Raw genomic sequence first — 13,467 nt, 5'->3', positions numbered from 1 at the left:
TAACGTATTACTGTACTAACCAGGTTTCCCAAAGTTGACTGGGCTCCCACATGCGTCTACATTATTTCCTCACTTCTGCTCTCTTCACCTCTCCTCCCAGCCACCCCAGCATACAGTGTTCTTATTTCAGGTTTCTAGCAGCTGAGGTTTTCTTGATTTTCATATATTGTATTTCCCTGGAGGTTATTCAAGGAGCGTTTGGGCCATGGTTGTAATGTTTGCATGGTAATCTTGATTTACAAGTCCTGTCCTTTCAAATCGAGATAACTGTAATCTTTCATGAGTTTCTCAAGGGATATATAACACTGTAAATTGCAGTCTCCAGGTCAAATAAGACTTACTTTAAAAAAAACATTTGAAAAGGCACTATTCTGTTCCATTATCATGAGAAATTCTTTTATAAATGCTAAGATATATAGAACTTGCACATTTTTGTAATATAGTATTCATGGAACAAGCCATTATCAGCTTTAATATAACAAAGTAGTAAGGTACTAGAAAGTTCATTTGTGGCAAGGAAACAAAAGTGGATTATGAGCCAAAAGCTACAACAAAAAAAAACAGGGATTTACGTAGGTGGAGTGGTGGTGGCTTATAAAATTAATTCTGGAATGTCTGGACGATTAAAACCATGAACATCAATAGTGGGATGAATGTGGGAAGTTGAATGGCAAGAGAGATAAGAGGCTGCCAGCAGGAAAGGCATGATGGGAATTAAACACAGGGGCTATAATTTTAAACTGGAGGCATTGCCAAATGAGTGTCATTGTAAACAGGCAAAGGCAAGTGTGATGGGTGATCAGGACATGGTACAGGATAGTATTTTAACAGGACTCTTTTGGATAAGATGAAGAGTACAGTGCATCAGTGATTGGAGACCAGCCTAGAGAACAGAACAGGCCCTTCAGCCCACAATATTGTGCTGACATAGCTATTCCCTTCTACCTACAGGATGCCCATATCCCACTATTTTCTTCTCATTCATGTGCCCATCCAAGCCTCTCTTAAAAACCACCAATGAATTTGCCTCCACCACCCTATCAGGCAATGCATTCCAGACATCCACCACTCTCTCGGTAAAAAACGTACCCTTCACGTCTGTTCTGAACCTATCCCCACTCACCTTAAATGCATGCCCTCTGGTATTGGATCACTCAATAATGGGAAAAAGATATTGTTTGTCCACCCTATCTATGCCCCTCATAATCTGTTGGAGGATTTACTGGAAGCATCTGCAAATAATGTACTGGCAGTGTTGTTGTCAAATCAATTTTGTAAGAAATAAGGCTGGTTAGAATTTGTGATGTTGGGCAGGCATGGTAGTGTAGCGGTTAGTGTAACGTTTTACAGCGCCAGTGACCCGGGTTCATATTCGGCCACTGTCTGTAATTCACCCCGTGTCTCCGTGGGTTTCCTCCGGGTACTCCGGTTTCCTCCCACATTCCAAAGACGTACGGGTTAGGAAGTTGTGGGCATGCTATGTTGGCACCAGAATCATGACGACACTTGCAGGCTGCCCCCAGAACACTCTACACAAAAGATGTATTTCACTGTGTGTTTTGATGTACATGTGACTAATAAAGATATCTATCTATCTATATCTTTGTAGGTGACGGAAATTGTGGAGAATGATCTGTTGAATGTATAGACTGTTGGGATGGAAGGCAAGAACCAGGGGAACTCTATCCTTGTTCTGTCCCAGAGGAGAGGGATTGAAGCAGAGGTATGGGAAGTGAATCAAGGGATTTGTTAACAATGGTAGGGGAGAAGCCGCAGTTCAGAATGAAGACATTTCAGAGGCACCTGTATGGAAAGTCTCATCATCGGAGCAAACAACACAGAGAAAGAGGAACTGTGAGAATGGAATGGAGTCCTACTGGAGGCGGGGTGGGATAAAGAGTAGTCAAGATAGCACTGGGATTCTGTAGGCTTGTAGTGGATGTTGGTAGCTAGACTAGACTCAGATTCAGAAAAGGAAGGGAAGAGTCAAAGATTGACCATGTGAAGGTGAGGGCAGGGTGGAAGTTGGTAGCAAATGTAATGAAACTGTTGAGTTCTGCAGGAGGCATTCATTTACCAGAAAAAGATTTGAGGAGTTGATTTCAAAGAATAGAACTGTGTGGACCTCCGTGTACTTCGCAAGTATGAAGTGTACTTCCCTTCAAACATTTGGTTCTTGAACCAAACGGAACAAACGTAATTACTACAGTTTAGCAACACTACGACCACTTTGGTCACTTTGCACTAAAATAGACTTAATTTTTTTGTTCTAATTGTGTTCTTTCTTGTAAAAATTGTGTATAATTTATGTTTAATTTATGTTTTAAAATATGATGCTATATGTCTGTGATGCTGCTGCACATAGTTTTTCATTGCACCTGTGCATATGTGTACTTGTGCATACGACAATAAACCCAACTTTGACAATCCATTGCAGAAGATGCTCTGGCTAAAGTTGAATTTGGCCTTGCTGTAACACCAGTATTCTGAAAATGATAAAGTAAAAATGAAGAAGTTGATATATAATTGTAAATAAACAATGTAAACTCAGGTTAAAATGTTTATTAAAGTTAATTCTAGTGAATTAAACTTTCTTTTGCTGTTCCCAATCCCTTAGCAAGCTAGAAGTCAATGGGAACTAGAGGGAAAACCCTGCACTGAGAGGAGGCATAACTAATACCATTATGCATGTGGTTGTTGTGGTCCAGTTGTTCCAACATCAGGAAAATGCTGCAAAGGTCACTTGGTGTCATATTCTGTGCCCAACCATTCCCTCCTGCTTAATCAATGACCTTCCCTCTTCATACCAGGATGGAGTTATTCACCACACCATGTTCAATTTATCTGTAGCTCCTATAATAATTAATCTGTACAAGCTTAACTTCAGCAAGACCTCAAGTATTCAAGCAAGGGCTGACAGAATTGATGGCTTTGTGGCCAAGTTTGCAGATGATACAAAGATAGGTGGAAGGGCAGGTAGTGTTGAGGAAACAGGGAGACTGCAGATGGACTTGGACAGGTTGGGAGTATGGGCAAAGAAGTGGCAGATGGAATACAGTGTAGGGAAGTGTATGGTCATGCACTTTGGTAGAAGAAATAAAGGCGTAGACTATTTTTTTTTAAACAGGGAGCAAATTCAGAAATCGGAGGTGCAAAGGGACTTGAGAGTCCTAGTGCAGGATTCCCTAAAGGTTAACTTGCAGGTTGAGTCAGTAGTAAGGAAGGCAAATGCAATGTCAGCATTCATTATGAGAGGACTAGAATATAAAAACAAGGATGTAATGCTGAGGCTTTATAAGGCATTGGTCATACCACATTTGGAGTATTGTGAGCAGTTTTGGGTCCCACATCTAAAGAAGGATGCGCTGGCTTTGGAGACAGTCCAGAGGAGGTTTACGGGAATGATCCCAGGAATGAAAGGGTTAACACACGAGCAGCATGTGATGGCTCTGGGCCTGTACTCGTTAGAGTTTAGAAGGATGAGGGTGTATCTCTTTGAAACCTACTGAATATTGAAAGGCCTGGATAGAGTGGATGTGGAGAGGATGTTTCCAGTAGTGGGAGAGTCTAGGACCAGAGGGCACAGCCTCTGAATAGAAGGATGTCCCTTTAGGTCAGCGATGAGGAGGAATTTCTTTAGCCAGAGGGTGGTGCATCTATGGAATTCATTGCCACAGACGGCTGTGGAGGCCAAGTCATTGGGTATATTTAAAGCGGAGTTTGATAGGTTCTTAATTAGCAAAGGCATCAAAGGTTATGGGGGGAAGGCAGGGGAATGAGTTTGAGAGGGATAAATAAATTAGCCATGATAGAATGGCAGTGCAGACTTGCTGGGCTGAATGGCCTAATTCTGTTCCTATGTTTTACGGTCTTATGTACAGGTAATATTCATAATGCACAAATACTAACCAATGAACACCTGTAGCAAGAGAGTGGAGTCACATTCATAGAACATTATAGCCCAAAATGTCTGTGCCAAACATGTTGCCGAATCAAACTAATTCTCTTCTGCCTGTACATGATCCATATTCTTCCACTCCCTGCATGTTCATGTGTCTTTCTAACAGCCTCTTAAATACCACTATTGTATCTGCTTCCACCACTCCCCCCAGCGGCCCATTCCAGGCACCTACCACTCTCTGGATAAAAAAAACTTACCCTGCATATCACTTTTGAACTTTCTCCCTCTCGCTTTAAATTCATGTCCTTGACATTTCTATCTTGGGAAAAAGATTCTGACTGTCTACCCTATCTATGCCTCTCAATCTTATAAACTTCTGTCAGGTCTCCCCTCAGCTTCTGATGCTCCAGAGAAAACAACCCAATTTTGTCCAACCTCTCCTTATAGCTCATACCCTTTAATCCATACAGCGTCCTGGTAAACCTCTTCTGCACCCTCTCCAAAGCCTCTACATCCTTCCTGTAATGGGGTGACCATAACTGCACACAAAACTCCAAGTGCGGCCTAACCAAAACTTTATACAGCTGCAACATGACTTCCTGACTTTTATACTCAATGTCCCAATCAACGAAGGCAAGCATGCCAAATGCTTTCTTTACCACCCTATCTACTTGTGTGGCCACTTTCAGTGAGCTATGGACTTAGACCCCAATATCCCTCTGTACATCAATGCTGTTAAGGGTCCTGCCATTAACTGTATACTTTACAATAGACCTCCCAAAGTGTAACACCTCACACTTGCTTGGTTGACATTCATTTGACATTCTACAGGAAAGTACTGAATGCCTGCCATCAGCATCCTGAAAAGAGGGGTGGGAAGGTCACTATTAACTACTTGCTTAACTAAAACACCAACCACTTAAATTATGAAGAGTCTCATCTCTGAACTCCCAAAAGCATTTCTACCATCCACAAGACAAGTCTGATGAGTGATAAAATGCTCCCTACTTGCCTGCATCAAAGGTTATTGTAGTAAATAAAAGCTCATCGTGCAACTGGTGGCATGTTGATATGGACAGAAGATTATCTGACTAATGAGAAACTGACAGTAAGTATAAAATTGACTTTCTCTGGTTGGCAAGATTTAATGGGGTTGGTGCTGCGGTCTCACGTTTTACAGTTTATATAAATGACTTGGATGAAGGCGCCAAAGGTATGGTTGCTAAACTTTCTGGTAGGTAGGAAAGTACATGTGAAGAGAACATAGGGAGGCTACTAAGGGATACGGTTAGGTTAAGTGAGTGGGCAAAGATCTGGAAATTGAAGTATAATTTGGAAAATCTGGCATTGTCTATTTTGGCACAAAAAAAAGAGGTGGGAGATTGCAGGGATCCGAGCATCCTAGTGCATTATTTGCATAAGGTTGGTATGCAAATACCACAAATAACTAAGTAAGTTAATTTAATGTTATTGTATATTGCTAAGGGAATTGAACATAGGAGTAGGGAGATAGTGCTTCAGTTATATAGAAACATAGAATAGTAGCAGGAGTGGGTCATGCTAGCTCAGTCATTGAATACAATCTCAATACTGGGACAAACCAGTCCACTTGACTGGAACCCAATCATCTATCCTAAACCTTAACTCAACTCCATCTCTCCACCCCATTGTTACAATATGGCTGCAGCACATACCATATACAAAGTGCACACCAGCAACTTGCCAAGGCATCTCTGAAAGAACCTCCCACTTAGGACAAGGACAGCAGGTACGTGGAATTGTGCTACTTGCAATTCCTCTTTAAAGTCACACACCATCCTTGTATGGAAATCGATCACTGTTTTTCATTATTGCTCATGCCTGATTTTAGAGATTTTGTCTCAAATAATATAATGTGCCTTCAAAGCTACATTGAAATGTTGGATTACGTATATGAGCTCAAAATCTTCTGGCTCAGCTGAGAGTGTTATCAACAGAACCAGCCAGATATTTGCCTTAAAAACTAATTCACAAACCTACTACATATTCCGCATCTCATATGAAGTTACCGTTTGTTTTTGAAATTCAATCCTACAACCTTGTCATTGACTTTATTGAGCAGTGTTGATTTGGGAAACTTCTGTATATACTAATTAATGAGGCACTGAAGGTAATGTGCTAGATTATTTTTTAATTTGATGGGATTTTTCAATTTTAACATTAATCTTAAGGTTTAATTTTTTTCTGGATTGTTATTTGATTTTCTGAGTGACTTTTGGAACCATATTACTTTTCTTGGCCAACAGCTGTTGCATAAATCTAATGCTTTATTTATTCTAGTTGATGAAGTGTAGTTTCCTGTGGCTTTACCTGATTGTAGTAGACAAATGAGAGCCTTGATAGTAAGATTTGCTGTAACTGGAGAAACAAATGTCAAAATGTACAAATTCATCTGTTCATTTAACTGTTCTGCAGAAATGTACCATAGTCACTGTATTAAATTGCATTTGGTTGGAGGTGTGGGCAGATTTTTGGCCCATTCTCAATTAGCGCTGTTTAAAAAAAAGATAATTGTGCTCAATCAAGATTTTTTTTGTTGGTAATTTTCTCTCCTGTGATGAAAGCACCACCTTTTATCCAGGCATGCTTCTGTAGGCAACCTGGCAACTTTACTCAAGAGACTATTTTTCTCTATGTGCGTCAAGCAGTGAATTTCCTTAAACTATTTAACTCTACCAGGCAGGATAGCGAAGGTTAACCTCACGACCAACAACCACCACCCCTGCCTCAAGTGGCTAAATAACCACTTATTTGCTGAAGAGCTCCTATTTCTTCTGTTCTTATTTTCCCCCTCTTTAGCCCAAAAGTGCTGGGAGCAATTTTAGTACTCACTGACAAATGAGATCAACCAATTCGACATGGTCGACAAACCAGTCTTGGGTCCTGGTCTGTGTCATTGAACTCTATATTTTATCCACTCTGAATTATATCAACAAATGAAATAAATTTGGTTATGCCAATGGCAATGATAAAATGATCTATTTCTCTTCAAAAACAACATAGTCACTAAATTGCAAAGTTCAATACCTTTCATATGCAGGAAACAATTTTGAAGATGTTGTATTTTAAAACTAGCACATTAAATTTGCAAAATTATTTTAATATTGAAATGATCATCATTACCTTAAAGCAGTTGTGTTTGAGCCAGTGCCAAAGCATGAGCATGCCAAGAAACTGTTGAAATATAAAGGGCAGTTGTTTCCAGCTTGCTTTTAATATTAATCCCATAAAAGATGTAAACTAGACAAGGCAGGTTGTCATTGTCTGATACACATTTTAACTTGCAAAGAATGTAGATTAAAATCATGCAAAGTGATACATTTATTAGCTCCTGTGGAAAATTAGCATAACTCCCTAGTGATCTTGGTGGTAAAACAGTTAGTAGTTGAGTAGCAATGATGTAGAACCTCACATGATGCCTTGAGCCTTGTGCACTAAAGAATTTTGCAGCAATGAAGCCTTGAACAAAAAAATTGTTTAATGTGATTAATTAGATGCCATTCGTTATCCATTTCATTAAACTCAGGTCCTAAACATGCTGTTGCTAATTTTAACCTAAGCTGCTTATTGGAATGCTCACAAGATTGGGTGGAATGCTGGTTTTGCTCATTTGCCAGAAGTTACTTTTCATTGGCAGACAAAAATTAAGATGGGTGTAACACCAGCCTTGTACCTGATCTCAACAGTTTTCTGATCAGTGGAAGAGGTTAAAATTGCACTATTTAAAAATTATTTTCTTAAAGTTCAAGTGATATGCGCAAGGTTAATTCTCCCACTACTAGGGGTTACTTCACTTTATGTGCTAATGACTGATATTTCTCAGGGCAGTTCCTCAGTGCTTATTGAATATCAATCACTTGTCTGAAATTCTTGGGAGAAATATCTCATGCTTTATAAATTGTATGTCTACTGGCATGCTTGGGTTTGCAGCAATGGGTTTTGTGGGCAGGACTGTTGAGACCCAAGTATAAGTAACCTGCCCAGACAAGAGGCCCAAAAGGTCAGTATTGAATTGGATACCAAGTGAGTTTTCATTAATTCTAAAGCATATTCAAGCCAATTATGCCCCCTTGCAGCCACAGATCAGGCATAATCTGCTCTATAGAGGATTTGAACCTACTCAATGAAATGACAAACAACCAGGTTCAGGTGACAAGTATGATGATAAATGCTGTGACATTTATCTGTCATAAAATGCTTCATTAAAGTGTTTAATTTTCAGAAAGATCATTGATATTCTACTTTATATTCTTTCTGAATGGATATCTGACCTAAAAACAAAGTTTGCAAGTAGGGGAGAGTTTGGAAGTAGAGCATCCAGCTTTATTGTTTCTTGGCATCCACATGACATGACTGGATGGGCTTTGCCCTTTTTCTACCCCACATAGGAAGAGGCCTGGTTTCTACTCGGTATCCATTCCAAGAGCACAGTCGATACAGGCAGCATAGTCTCATTGTGGATAAAATCAAGATATGCTACTTTCTCTTAATCACATTCTGGTGACTCTGTCCACAGTAGCTACTCCCTTTCTATCAAGGAGTCAAGTTTCAAGATATTTCTTTCTAAGTAATCAGCCAGATCAGATAATCTATTCTATACAAACATAATATTTTCTGCTTGACTAACCCCTGCTATCTACCTTCCCCTATAAACCTTTTGTTCAATCCATAATTAACTGCTTATGGTCTTAACTAAATGTAGGGAACCCAGTAAGTACGTCACCACGACAGACAGACAAGAAGGTCTCGGGTTCAATTTCTGGTCTGTGCTGAATTAACTGATCTTAGCTGGGCCGCTGTAATTGATCATAGCTCTCCTGGGTTTGGAAGATGAAAAATCAGACTATTTCCTGTTCCTGATCATTATCCTGTGTGTATATAAAGAGATGAAAGAAAGAACTCGCGTTTATATAGTGCTTTTCATGACCTCAGGATGTCCCATGGCATTTTGCGGCCAATGAAGTACTTTTGAAGTGTAATCACTGTTGTAGCATAGTGAAACACAACAGCTAATATGCAGACATCAAGGTCCCACAAATAACACTGAGATAATAACAAGATAATCTATTCTTTAGTGATGTTGATTGAGGGGTAAATATTGGCCAGTACACGAGGAAGGGCATCCCTGTCCTTTAAATAGTGGCATAACCTTCTGACCAGAACTGGAAGTCTTACAGCAAAGCCAAGACTGACAGCAAGTGATGGCAGGTAAAAATTGGATCAGTTAGAATCCAGTGCCGCCTTAGCTGGGGACCCTGACAACAATAACTTTATTGTCATTCGTGAATTAAAAGAGTACAACTCCTGACATACACCCTGCAAGTCAGTGACTTCAAAGGAGGAGGGTAAATAAATATTTGGAAAAATAATAATTAACAAATTTTGCCACTTCAGCTCTAAATATGATTGTTTTGTCGAATGTAAGTCAGCATTTGTTTATTGAAAAGCAAAGTTACCTGAAAATTGTTTAATGCATGGCATAGTTATATTTTCCTGTCATCATTACAACAAACAGCTAAAAATGGATTGTTGCTGTCTTTTCAATGATCTTTTCTTTTGATCTTTAAGTATTGTAAGCTTTAAAGGAACAATTGTAGTTTTAGGATTTTGGCATCATATATAGTAAGTTGGTAATGATTTCACAAATTAAAATATAATTAGTTTGAAAAATGACATAGTATTTTTTATAGAAAAGAGGATTGGTATAAGTTCCTTTAGCCTCTTTTTTTCATTTATTAAGACACACTATGAGATTCAATGCGCCAAAAGTTGTTGGACAATTTACCTTACTCCACCATTAACTTCACCAACAGTAAAGAAATAACAATTACCCCACTGACAAGCCACCCCACTGTGTATCATAAAACTACTCAATTTACACTGTTAATATGAGTTATAAAGAAGAAGGGCTTTGTTCCAAATCATCACTTTCTGGCTGACATAATACTCTTCTTCCTTCATTGGGTGATGCTGTGTATGCATTATTCACATATACAAGCAACTGCTCAGTCTGTAAACTAGATGACACTTTAATTGTAGTCATTAACCTAGAAATTGCTGGAGTGGAGCATCTCATGACAAGAACCATGACTCAGTGCTATTTTTGTGCTGCAGACTGCAATTTAAAAATACCAACATGAGATTTATTGGGCATCTGGACTTTATGCATTTAGGTCCAATGGGTTAACACCTTAACTAATTATATTTTATAAATAGGAAAAAAATGGAACAAATAACAGATAAGAAACTAGGGTAAATTAGAGAGAAATAATCTACAAAAAGAAACGGATGAAAAGTCAGGGTATGGATTAAGAATGAGAGAAAGAGATAGAAAGCAAAAGTAATTTAAGAAGTAGTCAAATAGGACTCGTTGCTACTTGCAAGAGTGAGTCTCCGAAGTTTCTGGACTGTCAAAGTTAAGGCAATGCATTTTAGAATCATAAATCACTTAATTAACTGGATCATTGGAAATGAAGTAATAATTCTAATTGTCTGCTAAAAGATTAGCTCATTTTAACTGTGTAAATCAAGCAGTTTTATGACACACAATGTGGTAGCTTGCATTAGAATGTAATTTCTTTAGCATTGGTGAAGTTAATGGTGGAGTGGGGCAAATTTTCCAGCAACTTATGGCACATTAAATCTCATGGTGCATCTCCTCTTTGCCATAATTCAATGAGATTTTTAGGCAGTGACAATGGCTGGTGACCTGAATTAACTACTGACTTCCAGTAACTTCTGTGCCATTAGCCACTAGCTAAGACACCTGGCTACATTATTGTTAGCATATAGTGATTTATAAGTTTTTGAAGATGAATACATTGAATTGAAATGGTTTATTAGTGTCACAGTGAAAAACCTGTCTTGCATACCGTTCATACAGTTCAATTCATTACCCAGTGCATTGAGGTAGTACAGGGTAAAAACAATCATAGAATGCAAAATAAAGTGTAACAGCTACAGAGAAAGTGCAGTTCAGGTAGACAATAAGGTGCAAGGTCATAACGAGGTAGATTGTGAGGTCAAGAGCCCATTTTATCGTACAAGGGAACCATTCAATGGTCTTATAACAGCAGGATAGAAGCTATCCTTGAACCTGGTGGTATGTGATATCAGGCTTTTGTATCTTCTGTGCGATGGGAGAAGGGAGAAGAGAGAATGTCTGGGGTGGGTGGGGTCTTTGAATTATGCTGGCTGCTTTCCCAAGGCAGGGAGAAGTATGGATAGAGTCAATGGAGGGGAGGCGAGTTTCCGTGATGTGCTGAGCTGTGTCCACAACTCTCTGCAGTTTCCTGCGGTCACGGGCAGAGCAGCTACCAAAGCAAGCCATGATGCATCCAGATAGGCTGCTTTCTATGGTGCATCAATAACAGTTGGTGAGTGTAAAAGGTCTGGGGAAGTAGAGGTGCTGGTGAGTTTTCTTGACCGTAGCATCCTCATGGTTGGACCACGACAGGCTATTGGTGATGTTTACTCCTGGGAACTTGGAGCTCTCAATCCTCTTGACCTCAGCACCATTGATGTAGACAGGAGTATGTCCACAGCCCCCCTTCCTGAAGCCAATGACCAGCTCTTTTGTTTTGCTGACATTGAGGGAACGGTTGTTGTCATGACACTATGTTGCTAAGCTCTCTATCTCCTTCCTGTACTCTGACTCATTGTTATCTGAGATAGGGCCCACCACGGTGGTATCATCTGCAAATTTGCAGGCGTAGTTAGAGCAGAATCTAGTCACGCAGTCATGAGTGTATAGGGAGTAGAGTAGGGGGCTGAGGACACAGCCTTGTGAGGCACCGGTGTTGAGAATAATCATGCTGGAGGTATTGCTGCCTGTCCTTACTGAATGTGGTCTGAGGCTCAGGAAATCAAGGATCCAGTTGCAAAGGGAGATGTTGAGTCCCAGGTCTCAGAGTTTGGTGATGAGTTTGCTTGGAGTTGCAGTATTGAAGATGGAGCTGCAGTCAATAAACAGTAGTCTAACATAGGAGTCTTTACTGATGTAACTGCATTGAAGCAGCAGTTCTGAGATATAGATTCCTTATTTGTCAACTAATTGTGGGCTGTTAGTTATATGATGTGTCTGATCAATAATCATAAAATATTAATTTTGAGAGCAGCTCAGCCAATATAATTGACCCTTAGCTGTGAGTACCATCAGTATAGGTCACATTTTATCATTAGTCAACCGGAACTCCATCTCAATATTTCGGGACAATGCCTGCAAAAGGCTATCATATTGTTACACAAAGGCTCGAACAAAGTAAAAACATGGATTGTAGGAGGTTGACTTGCAGAGAAAATGTTTCCAAATTAGAGAAAGCTGGTTAGAGTTAACTTGTAGAACATGTATTTTATGTATGCACACTGACATTTAATGTGTTTTTCAGGCCATTAGTTAGAATTGCCTTTGTATATTTGTGTTTTCAATTTTCTTTCTGTTGAAAGTTCAAACTGATAGTATCACTGTCAGAAAAAACAAACTCTTGAACCTAAGTGAACAGGATAAGCAACTGTGTATCACCATAACCAATAAGACTAAAGAATTGCAAAATTAATAATCTAAGGACTGAGAAAGATGTCAGAATCAGGTTTATTATCACTGACTTGGATGACGTGAAATTTGTTGTTTTGCAGCAGCAGTACAATGCAAACACATAAAATTACTATAAATTACAAAAATAAATAAATAGTGCAAGAAAAAGTTTGCAGATGATACCACTGTAGTGGGCCGTATCTCAAATAACAATGAGTCGGAGTACAGGAAGGAGATAGAGAGCTTAGCAACATGGTGTCATGACAACAACCGTTCCCTCAATGTCAGTAAAACAAAAGAGCTGGTCATTGACTTCAGGAAGGGGGGCAGTGCACATGCTCCTGTCTACATCAATGGTGCTGAGGTGATACGTTGGTGAGGCCGAATTTAGAGTATTGTGTGCAGTTCTGGTCACCTACCTACAGGAAAGATATCAATAAGCTTGAAAGGATGCAGAGAAAATTTACAAGGATGTTGCTGGGACTTGAGGACCTGAGATATAGGGAATGGTTGAATAGGTGAGGACTTTATTCCCTGGAGAGTAGGAGAATGAGGGGAGATCTTATAGAGGTATACAAAATTATGAAGGGTATAGATAGGGTGAATGCATGCAGGCTTTTTCCCCTAAGGTTGGGTGAGACTAGAACTAGGGGACATAGGTTTAGGGTGAAAAGTGAAATATATAAGGGGGAATCTGAGGGGAATCTTCACTCAGAGGGTAATGCAAGTGTGGAACGAGCTGCCAGCAGAAATGGTAGATACGGGTTCAATTGTAACATTTGAGAGAGGTTTGGATAGGTACATGGATGGGAGGAGTTTGAAGGGATATGGTCTGGGTGCAGGTAAACGGGACCAGGCAGAAGATCAGGTTGGCATGGACTAGATGGGACAAAGGGTCTGTTTCTGTGCTGGTGTACTCTATGACTCTAAAAAGGAATAACGAGGTAGTGTAAATGGATTCATGGAACATTAAAGAATATGATGGAGGATATGA

Source organism: Pristis pectinata, chromosome 2, assembly GCF_009764475.1.
Source record: "Pristis pectinata isolate sPriPec2 chromosome 2, sPriPec2.1.pri, whole genome shotgun sequence".
In the NCBI taxonomy this organism is placed as follows: domain Eukaryota; kingdom Metazoa; phylum Chordata; class Chondrichthyes; order Rhinopristiformes; family Pristidae; genus Pristis; species Pristis pectinata.
This window is presented reverse-complemented; position numbering follows the sequence as displayed.